Genomic DNA, 13505 nt, shown 5'->3' with positions numbered 1-13505 from the left:
TTAGTTTCAGATGTACAGCAAAGTGATTCGGTTATACATATACATGTATCTATTCTTTTTCAAGTTCTTTTCCCATTTAGGTTGTTACGTAATATTGAGCAGAGTTCCCTGTGCTGTACAGTAGGTCCTTGTTGGTTATCCATTTTAAATATAGCCGTGTGTACCTGTCAATCCCAGACTCCCTACCTATCCCTCCTCCCCCACCCTTACCCCCTGGTAACCATAAATTCCTTCTCTAAGTCTGTGAGTCTGTTTATGTTTTGTAACTAAGACAACCCCCAGAATGGGAGAAAATATTTGCATATTTAGTAGGTTTTAAATATTTGATTATATAAATATATGCTAATTTGACTATCTCCTTATTGTCACATCTTCTAATTGTTTCTGATTACTTTTAGGTGTGCTCTTGTAAATAGCACATTGGTGCTCTGGGTTGAACTGTCCCCTAAAAGATATGTTGAATTCCTAACCCTTGGTACTTGTGAATGTGACCTCCTTTGGAAATAAGATCTTTAGACATACTAGAGTTAAGATGAAGTCATACTAGATTAGGGTTGGTCCTAAATTTAATGATTAGTGTCCTTATGAGGAGAGAGAGATTTAGAAACAGAGTCACACACACAGAGGAAAGATGGCCACCTGGAGATGGGGGCAGGGATCAGGGAGCTGCAACTACAAGACAGGGAGGCCGAGGAGTGCAGGCAACCACCAGAAACTAGAGAGACGCAAGGGTGGACTCTTTCTAGACAGTGCTCACCCTGTGCTGGCCTCCAGAACTGTGACGGAATGCACTTCTGTTGTTGTAAGGCACCCAGTTTGTAGGAATTTACTTCAGCAGCCCTAGGAAATGAATACAGTAGTAATATTTTGTTTTTTTGACTGAATTTGAAAAACATTTTCCTTAAAAAAGTTGGAGGGCTTAATCTAATTTTCATTTGTTACTATCATTAACATATTTAGTCTAATGTCTTTGATTTATTTGATGTTTTTATATGCTTCCTGTCCTACATTTTTTTTGGGGGGTGGGTCTTTTTATTTGCTTATATCTTTTCCAGTGTTTTGAAATATCTATATTCTATTACCTTTACATTTTTCCAAACCATTCTTGACCTACATTTTTCAAATTGTCAGAATTCAGATTGAAACAACAGTATTTGAGTTGCCTATACTTGAGATTAGGTGTTGAGCAAATTTACTTTTTCCCTTTTCCATTGTTAGCCCTTAAAATATAGTGATAATACCTCACATTTACTGAGTAAGTAACATGCTCTAGTGCTATACATGTAATAGCATATCTCTGCTTTACAGGTGAGGAGACTGAAGCATTGAGAGATTATGGAATTTTCCCAAGGTTACTAGGTATCCTTCCTGGAGGACAGGATAGGAGTGATTCCATCACTCAAACAAGAGTCTTCTACCCCTGGAGCTACGTTCTCTACCAATGTACTATCAGGCCTTCCAAATAAATTCTGAGGTTTTAGACCTAATTAGATTTAGACCTAGATTAGACCTAGATTATGATGTTCTACATTAATTATATCTTCTATTTTAAGATTTTATTGTACATTTTATTTTAGTATCAAAGATAGGTTGATTGATGTATTAATTGATGGATTAGTCTGTGTAGCCCATGGTCAGAGACTTGATGGGCTTGTATTAAGTGCTTGCTTAGATCAGAGGTGACTCCTGTCTCAAGAGCAAGACTCATTTTCTGTTACTTAAAACTAGGCCATGTGGTAGAAATTTCAGAACACGAAGTGACCCAGAGACCAGTCAAAGATTTACTTTCTATCTCCTTATTCTTTACTCAGTATCAACCTGTTATATATTGGTTATCTACTGCTGCATAACAAATTACCCAACACTTTGTGGTTTAACACTTTATTGACCAGGGGACTTTTGCAGAAACTAACGCCTGTGGCCATAATACATCTCCGGTCAAAAATGTGTTAAAACAACAATCATTTCTTATTTCAGTTCTTGTGTCAGGAATCTGGGCATGGTTTAATTGGTGCCTCTAGCTCAAGGACTTTCACAAGACTGCAGTTGACATGCTAGTCAGGGCTGCATTCTCATCTGAAGGCTACTGGGGGACTGAGCTTTGTTGTCAGGGTTGATTTCCTCATAAATTGTTGGATTGAAGGTCTGAATTTCTCATAGGCTCTTGGCTGGTGGCCTGTCTCAGTTCCTTGCCAGTGGTCCTCTCAACTGCGCAGGTTACAACATCGCAGCAGGAGTCCTCAGGGAGGGAGAAAATGAGAGATCCCAAGACAGAAGCCAAGTCTTTTGTAACTTAATCTTGGAGGTATCATTCTGCTACCTCTGTCACATTTAATGAATTGGAAAGGCATAATTAAATTCAATCTATGTTCAAGAAGAGGCGATTTCACAAAAGCACATATACCAGGAGATGGGGACCATCAGAGGCCATCTTAGAGGTTTCCTACCACATCTTGGTTTTAGCTCTCTGCTCATAGATAATGTTTTAAAATTATACTTCTGAGGAAGTTTGAATCACCTGAGATCTTTTACAGGAAGCTGAGGGTTTAGACTGCTGTTGGGCATATGCTTCTGGGGGAAGTGTTCTGCTTCCTCTTATAACCTGTTTCTGGCAGAAATGGTTAGCAGGGATTACATGGACATGTTTTAACCAAATATTAGCAATAAATTAGATGTTCCTCCAGTGTCATTTGGTATTTAACATAGCAAAGGATATTGCTAAGAGTGATCAGAATTTGTTGCTTTGTATTCCTGAACTTGGAGTTTTTGTCACCTAATTTTTCCTTTAAAAATGTTATCAGGATGTGCCTAGGCGTGCAATTTTTCATCTGTTTTCCTGTGAACTATAAACTGTCACCCATTGCAATCTGGTTACACAGGTCTTTCTTCATCTCAAGGAAACCTTATCCTCTTATATCTTTGATTATTGCTGCTTTTCTTTCATTTCATCCTTTTTTTCAGAAACACCTTTCAGCCTCAACTTGGCTTTATAATTTTGATCATCTGTAGCTCTCATTTCCTTCTTTCTGCTTGGTGTTTTCCTTTGTACTAAGAAAACTTCAATGCCCACCACCACATAATTTATTTGAGTTTTTTTGTGTCATTGCTTCTGCCCTACCCTCAGTGCAAATTCAAATATTATTTTAATTTTAGTATGTGATTTTAGTGTCCTTGCAGTATTTTTTCATTTTGTTGTTACCCTTTTAAATTTGTCCTTTTATCTTTTTATTTTAGCCTGTTGTTTCCTTAAGATTATTTGTTCCTATTCATAGTTGTCTTCTTGTCTTTCATTGAGGAAATCAAACATTTTCTTGAAATTTCTTCTCAGCCTAGAAATCAATGTTATGAAGTGTTTTGTTCTTTCCTATCTCGTGGGTACTATTTTTTTCCTCCCTTTTTCTGAAAATTATTTTCTCCATATTGGTCTTCCTCTCACTTATTTTCAAACAAGGGTCATGACTCAGTATTTTTCAGTGAACAAGACAACTAAAATTTCCTTTATATACCCTGAGACCAAATTGATTTCTTAGTTGTGCACATGGAGGGCAGGTTTATGTATTTGTCTCCCATTTCATAACAGGCTTAACTTATAATGAACCCGTGTCCCATTGAAGGAACAACTGCTTCTTCCCTGCCTTCTTTTTCTGGTTTTATGAATTGATTAAATACATGAAACACTATAACATTTGTGATCCCAGAGTTGTGTCTATACCTGTGTTCTGAAATTTACTATTCTACCTCTAGACCTTCTCCCCCTATGTTTACTACCATGGCTTTCTGGTTTTCAGTCTCTGGCTGAAATAGAATATTGGGGAGATGTTAGGGAGATAGGCATATCTCACTCTAGCTCGACTATCTTCTAATTATTTCCTGTTTTCTTAGATTTGGACATTGTCTCTTGATACTGGTTTTAGGTGTATTTTTACTTTTGCTGTGTTTTCATGGAAATAAGTTAGGGGAATTGCACTAGTGGCTGCTACCAAACATAGTTTTGAAAGAAAAATCTGTATTGATATAATACTACTAGCCTCTTCAATGTGTTTGCTACAGTGCTGCCTAAAGCTCTTAATAAAAGGCATAGATCATGTCATCCCCTTCTTAAAGCCCCTGAATGTCCTTTCTATCCAGACTCCTTGTCACGGAATATTTGATCTTCTTCAAAATCTCATATCTGCCCGAGTCTCCAGCCTCATTCCTCATGCTGTCCTCCAACCCTCTTTGCTTTGACTGGTGTTCTTCCCTCTGCTTATTATGTCCTTTCATTCAAGTTTGTCTTGAAAATGCTTGTTCAAGACTCAGCTCCAGCTTTGTTTCCATGAAGAGGAGACATGATAATTCCATCTATGTGCATGAGTTGGTTTCGGCACCTCTATCTCCTAATTACTTTTACTTGATCGTGGCTGGACAGAGGAAGTTTCTAGTTTACCTCTGTAATCCCAGAAACTGGTATAGCACCCGGTACATATTAAATGCATTAAAAAATTGTTGCTGATTCAGAGAAATCTCGGATATGTAAATAAATTTCCTCTCGCTCCCAGTAAAATAAAAAGAGTGATAAATATGGGGGGCTAGTTCCTCTCTTTAGTTACTCTTATCTCTTAAGGATTTACTATCCAATTCTTGAGGTTTTGTTGTTGTTGTTGAATAAAATTGAAACCTCTTATCCTGTTTAAAAAAAAAAAACAAACATAAACTGCATTGTGACTTTATTGTCCATTACCTCCTCTTTCTTTTTTTTTTTTATAAATTTTTATTGGAGTATAGTTGCTTACCAATATTGTGTTAGTTTCTACTGTACAGGAAAGTGAATCAGCTATACGTATACCTATATCCCCTCTTTTTTGGATTTCCTTCCCATTTAGGTCACCACAGAGCACTGAGTAGAGTTCCCTGTGCTATATAGTAGGTTCTGATTAGTTTATCTATTTTATACATAGTATCAATAGTGTATACATGTCAATCCCAGTCTCCCAATTCATCCTACCCCCCCTTCCCCCCACTTGGTGTCCATACATTTGTTCTCTACATCTCCTCTTTGTAACCGTTGGATACATCAACCTTCCTGTTGGGCTCAATGGCTTAAGATGGTAGCTGACTCATGAATGGACAGTCCCTGAGCCTATTTAAAAGGCTGAATTCAATCACTTCTCTCCTTTCTCCTCACCTTCAGCTCCTATTCCACTCCTTTCCAGGATTGTTTATGGTTTCAACAACCAGGATAATCTGGGAGTCACCGATCAGTTGCATGTATTCCTAATGTTGGCCCAGCTAGGCTATAAATCTCGGGGGAAACACTTTACCACTTTGGGTGTCTCACTTTTAACCTCTGAAAAGCAGGTTGACCTGGTTCACTCGGTTGTTTCACATGAAATCTGACTATTAAGTGGCAGAAAATTAGTGTTGCTTTTCCCTTCCCGAATGCTATAATTAGCTTCTGTGGAAATGATTTAGTTGTCACTAACAGTATTATGGACTCCTGTGTGACACAGTAGCAAGTACACGTCAGCTGTTAAGAAACAAAGATCTTGCTTTCCTACTGGAGACATATGGTTATAACCACCACCACCACAATTACAACAAGTACCAAAAGGATATTTTGCACCAACAGAAAAAATTCAAGAGAATTAGTTTAAGCAGTATATCCCTGACTTTTCCTTGAAGTATCACAGTCTCTTAAACACTGAAGAACACTGATTTGATGTTTTAAAATTTGATGCTAAGATACCAGTCACTTCAGCAACACGGAGATGGATAGAGTACATTAGGGAGTGAGAAGTAGTCTTTTGCTGTTGTCACTTATGAGAATGAGAAGTATAAGAAGAGCTCAGGCAAAGAAGAAAAAAATTCATTTCTAATTGCATTGCAACCCACAAGCTTGCACGTCCTATAACGAGAAAGCTCCCTGTTAGCTGCCAAAATCTGCCATCCAATCTGTCTGGTAGTTGATTTCGTTATTACATTTTGATGTGCCCTTGACAAGCTTTAGCACACAAAAACTCAACACCTCCTCCGGAGCCCCTTTGGTACCAGAAAGATCATGGAGGGATGACAAAGCCCTGGGCTTGGCTCTTTATTATTCACATAGCTGGAATGTTTATAAACAGAACAGAGTGTAAGGAGAGCAAATGCTCAACCACATCAAGCGGCTCCCTTCTCTCGCATGTCATTTAAGTATCGACTCTATCTCGTCCTGCACTCTGTGCCTCATACACACAAAGACCGAGTCTAAGTGCCTCAGAACTGTCCTTAGGGGTTTAAAAACGTGGACAAACATCTCTCTTTTCTTTTGATAATTCGGATGCATTGTTCCACCACTTTGGGTCGGTAGCATCTGGTGTTTTTGAAATCATCTTTACTTGTCACCCTGATCTCCTTGGTCCCAGCAGCAGCACCGGGCCACTCTCAGTCCCCGAACTCATCCTCGTTGCTCCTGCACCTGGACTCAAGTGGGGAAAATAGAAGGGATTCAAGATTACTATTAATTTCATGAAATGTAGTATCAACCTCAGAAAAACTTAAGGGAAAGGCGATAAAAATGACCCATGTCACGATGCCTTCACAAATATGATTATATCCTTGACCTTTCTCTCTTTTCCATTCACTGGTGTTAGTGTGATATAAATGTTCTGGCTGAGTTTCATTTGAAAGGTCATAACCTGCTCCTTGGGAGCAAAACGTTGCTTTTCAGCATCTTTCTTAGCTACACTAAACTTCTTCATTGCAAGGCAGAATTCTGTCCTCCACGCTGGGCAAAGTATTCGTTTGCCAACTTGTCCCCTGGTAACCCCGAATGTTCGAAAGAGATGGATTACAAAGGCAGTTCCAAGATGTATTGTAACCCCAGGGCCCTGTGATTGCCTTGATTTTGGTGAATCAAAAATTGTAATATGCCACTATGGACAATTTTTGGTGGGTTGGGGGTAAGCAGCGGAGAAAGCATAAAGGTACAATTTGCTACAGTCATAAAAATACATGTCAGGAGATACATTCCATGAAATGCCTTTCACTACAGTGATAAACTTTTCTGAGATATCCAAAGGCAAATACTTTGAAATCTATGTGTGTGTTTCATTTCTTGTATTCTTTTGTGCTATGCTACTGAAATTTTAAGTCATAGGGAACATGTGACCTCCTGTCTCATTGTATTTGCCAAAAATGTATCGCTTTTAGAAAAATAAGTTAATAAAGGACAGAGGAAAGAGAGAAAGGGAGAGTCAAGGGAGTTAACTTTTGTGGAATACTTTTTATAGCCACGTAGTCCCATAATCATTAGGTGTTTCACATATGCTTTATGATTTAATGTAATAACCAGAACAGAGATCTCTTCAAGATAGGAATTATTCCCATTTCCCAGATAAGGAAAAGATAAAGATAGATTAAGTAACATTCCCAAAGTCACACAGCTAATAAAATTAAAATCCAGGTCAGTCTGATGCCAAAACCATGCTTCTGCTCACAGCATCTTTTCATTTTTAAAAGAGACAAGATGTCTGAACACCTAGATTTGACCCTATTACACAAAAACTCCCAGACAAATTGTGCACCTCACAGGGCCATTTGAAAATTTGCCTTTGTTGATCAACAGCTGATAGAAACCTCTTATGGATAGAGTACTCATGATTCTCATTGAAATGATAAACAGATATATTCACTAGCTCGAGGAGACCTGTTTGCATTTGAGATGAGCTGGAATTCCTAGGTTACTCTTTCTTGTTTTAAAAATATAATTAAACCAACTGTCCTAAGAAAACTCTTCCTTCTGTTCCACGTATAACCAGTTCCAGATGTGAAACTGCTTCCCTACGATAACTGGTTAGTGTTTTACTTTCACTGGTTTGACTTTTCTTAAAACCTACTCCTTTCTCAAACTCATTTAGATGCTCGTTTCCAGCCTGAAATCAAATTTGGACCCTCAAGTGAGGAATGTCTGCAAACTGAAAATTCCAATTTAATTCACACACTGCCCTCAAAACATTAGAACGTGCAGGTAAGGAAAGGAATGATGATCTCCCAGGGACCAAAGATGCAACCCTACTCTGGTGTGTTCCTGTGGCTTAGCCCCTCTTCCAGGCGAGACCCTCGACTGGGGCTTTCTTGGCTTGGAGTCATTTTGCTGCAGTTAACATTCAGTTCACACATCATTAGGCGAAGCCCCGGTTACAAAGATACGCTGCTCTTGTCATTGCAGAAGTATGCTGCATGCACCTGCAGGTTGAAGTTTTTGTTGAGGGAATAGACTAAAATGAATGAAAAGATTGAAACCATTTACTTCTTTGTGACTCCACCTGCTGTGGTATATTTTTGTTGGATGGGATAACCAGAGGTGTGTTTATGGCTTTAGGGAAAGGATGCATTAGGGGTCACATGGTCTTAAGGCTATTTTTTTCTTTAAAGCTATAAATCAATTTTCCATGGAAATAGTTACATGTATATGTATAACTGTTATAGACTTGTGTGTGTGTGTGTGTGTGTGTGTGTGTGTGTGTGTGTATCATGCTTTTTCTCCCCTTTGCTGAGTCAGGAAGGGACCATTTCCTTTGTTGTTGTCAGCCCAGGAATAATTTGGTCATGGTAGTACTATGTCAGTACTGTATCTGTGCTATATTTGACATTGACAACAAGGTCAGAATAAAAACTATCCTACCATTTATATAAATGTCCAGTTATCAAATTCTGCTTTAAGTGTCTCTCAGGACTGCATATTCTATATCAATTGTTCAATTAGGCCCTAGTACATTTTAATTAGTAATCTCATGAAGTAGATTTTCATAATCCCCGTTTTCCAGAGGAAGGAACTAAGGTCAAAGAGGATAGGTGACTTGTAAAGCTCTTGTAGCTCTTAAGTGATAGAGCTGGGATGAGATCCTCGGTCTATTGACAACAAACCCAGTGACCTACACCTACACTTACCTACACTTACACAGGTAAGTAGCACAACAACACCACTATTCAAAACTCTAAAGCCCCAAATGGCAGTCAAACACATTGTCCCTCTATTAGTATGTATCAAGTCTTCAGTTAACGCATACATTTCTATCTATTGACTTCTACATATTCCTTCTATATGGTATTTCTGTATCAACCTCTGAATAGTTACAAGTCAGAATGACTATATGATGTATCACCTCTATATTGAGGAATCTCAACTCATTGAGATGGAAACAAAAAATGGTCTTGATTTTTACCAGCTGTTATGTTGGACCCCTCTCCTACTTTCCCATCTCTTAACATCATATTGGAATGACTCCAGACATTTCCAGTTTTTTAAATATTAGTCTAACGCCATACTCAATTTAAAGCCTTGTCTTTCTCCTGTCACAGGCTAGACTTCTCCTTTAGAGTGGAAGGGTGTGATTTACCTGGCTCTGATTTACCTTCTTCCCACCCTCTTCTAGACTTAGATCCTTATCTGTTGGGGTCAGGCAGGAGGAATAGCAGAGGCAGATATCTTATATTTTTTTGAGCTTTATTGGGGTATAATTGACAAATAAAGTTGTAATATATTTAAAGTGTACAACATGACGATTTGAGAGAGATATATATATATATATATATATACACGCACATTGTGAAAGGATTCCCACCGTTGAATTAATTCACACATCCATCACCTCACATATTTACTTTTTTCTCGCTTGGCTTTGGGTGTGGGGCATACCTGTCTCTCCTTCTCCCTAGATATGCTGTGCTCCTCATAAAACCAGCATTCACCTCCCGCCTTTTCTTAGTCCTCTCCTTACATGAGCTAGGGAGGGGGTATGGGGTCATGGTTGGTGCGTGGTAGAGACACTGCATCTTAGTAAATTTTTGAAGAGGTCTCTGGGTCCAATTATGAGACACATGATAGATACATATTGGTCAAAGTAACAATAGCTGCTGTAGTAAATAAACCCTGAAATTTTAGGGGCTTATTCAACATAAGTTTATGTTGTTCTCACGTAAAGTCTCCTGATCAGAAGACTTGCTGTGTATAGTCCTTCAGGCTGAGAAAGGCCCTGCCGTATTTAATAGGAGGCCAGCAGTGTCACCATGACCTTTACGTCCAGCCAGTGAATGGGATAAGACTGAAAGCACGGGAAAGAAGTATTTGTGGGTCAGGCCTGAAGTGACATGCATCACTCCTGTTCATATTGTCCAGAACTTAGCTACACCTAATTCATGCCTCCATCTAATTTCACAGGGTTGGGGTGAGGGGAGGTATCTGGGACATGTAGTCCCAGGTTAGGAAGCTGCAATAAGAAAGGAGAGTATGAACCTTTGGTAGACAGCTAGTCATTGCTGTCATAGGACGGCATTCACAGATCTAACGTGGCACACGTGTGAAGCGGGATACCCATGAGGAGAGCACAGCCAGATGTTCTGGGAAAGAGCCCCTCCCTGTAGGTATTGGACCACATTCCCTGGGCTGTAATATCTAGCAGCCACAAGGCCTCCCGGGCTTGCCTGTCACTGAGTGCACACACCCAAGACCGGTCCCATCAGCCCTCACGTCCTCAGTCTCCTTCAGAGCTCCCCACCTTCCACCTCTCCCACTGCCCTGTGACCGTCTCAGTCTCGTCCAGCTTGCCACGCTCTGCTCCCTCACTCTCCTGACTTCCCCATCGTGATCTCGCGTCATCAACTTCCCCACAGCCTCAGCCTTTGCTTGGAAAGTTCCCTTCCCCTTCTTGCTCTGACTATAACCCAACCTGGCTGTCTCCTGAGCACACTGCCTCTCTTCCAAGACCTGTCCAATGATAGCTCTGATTTCTGCCTGATTATATTATATTTCAGCTCTGATTTCTGCCTGATTATATTATATTTCAGCTCTGATTTCTGCCTACTCCACACATATCTGGGCTAGAAGTCCAGGTAGGTATCACCTTTCTCTGTCTTCTGCTTCTAAATTGTCTTTCCCTCTTCTGTCTTTGACATGCATGTCATCAGACTTTATTACCCTGAACCCTTTCTGTTATCTGTTGGCCTCCTGGCCCCTCTTACCTATTGAAGATGTCAGCATTTGGGTCATTGACCCAAGTCATTTGGGTCAATGACCCAAGTGGGTCGTGACCACTTTTCCTTTTATTTTTAGCAGTTTCCACATCCAAGCAGATAATTCAAACAACATGCAGGGTTCTCTGTTCTTTGATCTCTTTGGCTTCCATGATCTCTACCACCGCCTGTTGGCAGCTCACTCAGGCAGTGATATCCTAGAGGTTGTACCACCTCAGAAAACTTGATTTCATAAAAACAACCCAGAATGACCATCACCTCCTGTGTTTCTAGCTCACTCCCTCAGTTCTGCCTAAGAACTCTCCCACTCATCTCTACTGTGTCTCTTTTCACCTGTTCCTTATGTTCCTTGTGCCTTCCCTTCTCTGCCTACTGGCAGGATTCCATTGCCCAGCAGTATGACATTTCTTGCAATCTCATGTTCCTTACTTCTCTCTCCTTTCATTGTATTTGACTGGCAAAACCCCAAGTCTGGTTAAATCCAGCTGTCTACTTATGTCACACCTGTATCTGTGAAGCTGAACATTGCTAGTGAAAAAACATGCAACTTCACTGACCAGACTCACTTCAAATTTATGACCAAAAATCTCACATGAGCAGTAGTCTTGGTTTCCATACATAGAAAACAGGAAGACTTTAGTACTTTAAGTGACATTAATAAAACTTCAGCGTCATGTCCAAACAATGGCAAAACATTAGCATACCAGGGTCTCTCCAATACTGCAGCAAAGAATCACTGCCCTGTTTCATAAAGGTATAGACCCGGTCGATGTTATTGCTTCCGTTTGTTTACTTTTTAATTAAGGATAATTCTTTTAAAAATAACATTTCTTTCCACTTATTAATATAATACATACATGTTTCAAAAATATTGAAAAATTTGTGAAAAAAGAAAGTTATGTAAAAGTATTATTTTTAAAGTCATCAAGAGAAAATTATTTCTGACCTTTTGGTACAGTGAATTTATATGTGTTTGGTTACTTAAAGGTCCTCCTCCCAACTAGCTCTCTTAGAGGAGACCCTCTGTGCGTGGGGTGGTCTCTTGTACATGTGTTCTTAAATTAATCCATACCACATCCATGGCCAGTAGTCCATTTCTAGCATTCTGCCCACTAGCTGGTTATGCCTCAGGTAGAGGCAAGGCCATTCATCTTGGAATAGCAGGGCTTCAATTCTGCTCAGTCTTAAGCATAAGAAACATATCAGGTAGGACCTTGCTATTCAAAGTGTGATCCGTGGGCCAGCAGTATGGCCATCAGTTGGAGGTTCATTAGAAATGCAAATAATCAATCCCCACCCATTTTGGATGAAAGCTGTGTCTCACCAAAATTCTTATATGAAATCCTAACCCCCAGAACATCAGACTGTGACCTTATTTGGAATAGAGTCTTTACAGAGGTAATCAAGTTCAAGTGAGGTAATTAAGGTAGGTCCTAATCTACTATGACTGGTATCCTAATAATAGGGGAGATTTGGACACAGAGAGACATGTATAGAGGAAAGATGCTGTCTACAAGCCAAGCAGAGAGGCCTGGAACAGATCCTTTCCTCAGAGTCCTTGGGAGGAACCAACTCTACCAACACCTTGATTTTCGACTTCTAGATGCCAGAATTTGAATACATTTCTTTTTTAAAGCCACTCAGCTTGTGGTACTTTGTTATAGTAGCCCTAGCAAACTAATACTCACTGTAGAGCCATGAATAAGAATCTGCATTTTAAGAAAATCATCAAGTGATTTTTTTTATGCATGTTAAATTTTGGAAATATGGAGTTAGAATGCTTTCAAGAGCAAGTAAGGGAAAACCTAACTCAGTAGTCGTCAACAATAAAGAGGATTGATTGTAGTGGTTCTCAGCCTTGGAGGAGCGTTAGAATCATCTGGGGAGCTTTTAAAAAATATAAATGCCAGGGGCTTAGCTCAGAACACTTAAACAGGATGGGTCTCAGGTATCCATAAGCTTCCCAGAGGAATCTAATGGACAGCCAGGGATGAGAACTACTGATTTATTGACTTAAGTAACTGAAAATCCTGCATAGTGTGGGCCCTGGGTGTGGTGAATCAGGGCTCGGACTTTGAGTCTCTGTTCTCCATATGTTTGTTTTGTCCTCAGAAGACTTTCTTCAAGGTCACAGAGCTGCTGCCAGCAGCAATTATGGCTGCATGTTTCCTAAGTCACCTTCAGAGGAGAAGGAGGGTGCTTTGCTTTAGTCTGACTGGGCCAATTAGGACATTTCTAATAAACTATAGCTAAGGCCTGAGAGCCACTAGGTGCTGAAAGGCTTAAGCCTGGCTTATGTGCCTGTTCCCAAATCTTTAATGCTGATGAGGGCAGAGGGGCAACTGAAAATGGCTTAGGCTAAAGGAGGCTAACCTCTGAAGCTGAAGGTGGGATTATTCCCCTCCAAACTGCTGGGCTTTTGCAGAGTAGGAGAGGGTTATGTGAAATGTCTTGGACTTAATAATTCAATCCATTTTAACGTTCCATGTGCCAATAAATACATAAATACAGTA

The 13505-nt window shown here is 39.8% G+C and overlaps 1 protein-coding gene and 1 long non-coding RNA gene across 13 annotated transcripts in view; one reads left to right on the top strand and one right to left on the bottom strand.

Moving 5' to 3' along the window:
- SUGCT (succinyl-CoA:glutarate-CoA transferase) overlaps positions 1 to 13505 on the top strand; it is a 792254-nt gene that overhangs the window by 491984 nt on the left and 286765 nt on the right. The gene's annotated exons all lie outside the window — the stretch shown is intronic.
- LOC309631938 lies at positions 4678 to 11009 on the bottom strand. The gene is made up of 2 exons (XR_014246654.1): positions 10820 to 11009; positions 4678 to 10753 (listed from the first exon to the last, which is right to left on the bottom strand). It is a non-coding gene; the product is annotated as an uncharacterized lncRNA (long non-coding RNA).

This window comes from Balaenoptera borealis (genome assembly GCF_965194805.1).
Source record: "Balaenoptera borealis genome assembly, chromosome: 7".
Taxonomy (NCBI): domain Eukaryota; kingdom Metazoa; phylum Chordata; class Mammalia; order Artiodactyla; family Balaenopteridae; genus Balaenoptera; species Balaenoptera borealis.
The sequence above is the reverse complement of the archived record's forward strand: the minus strand, read 5'-3'. Positions and strand labels throughout refer to the sequence as shown.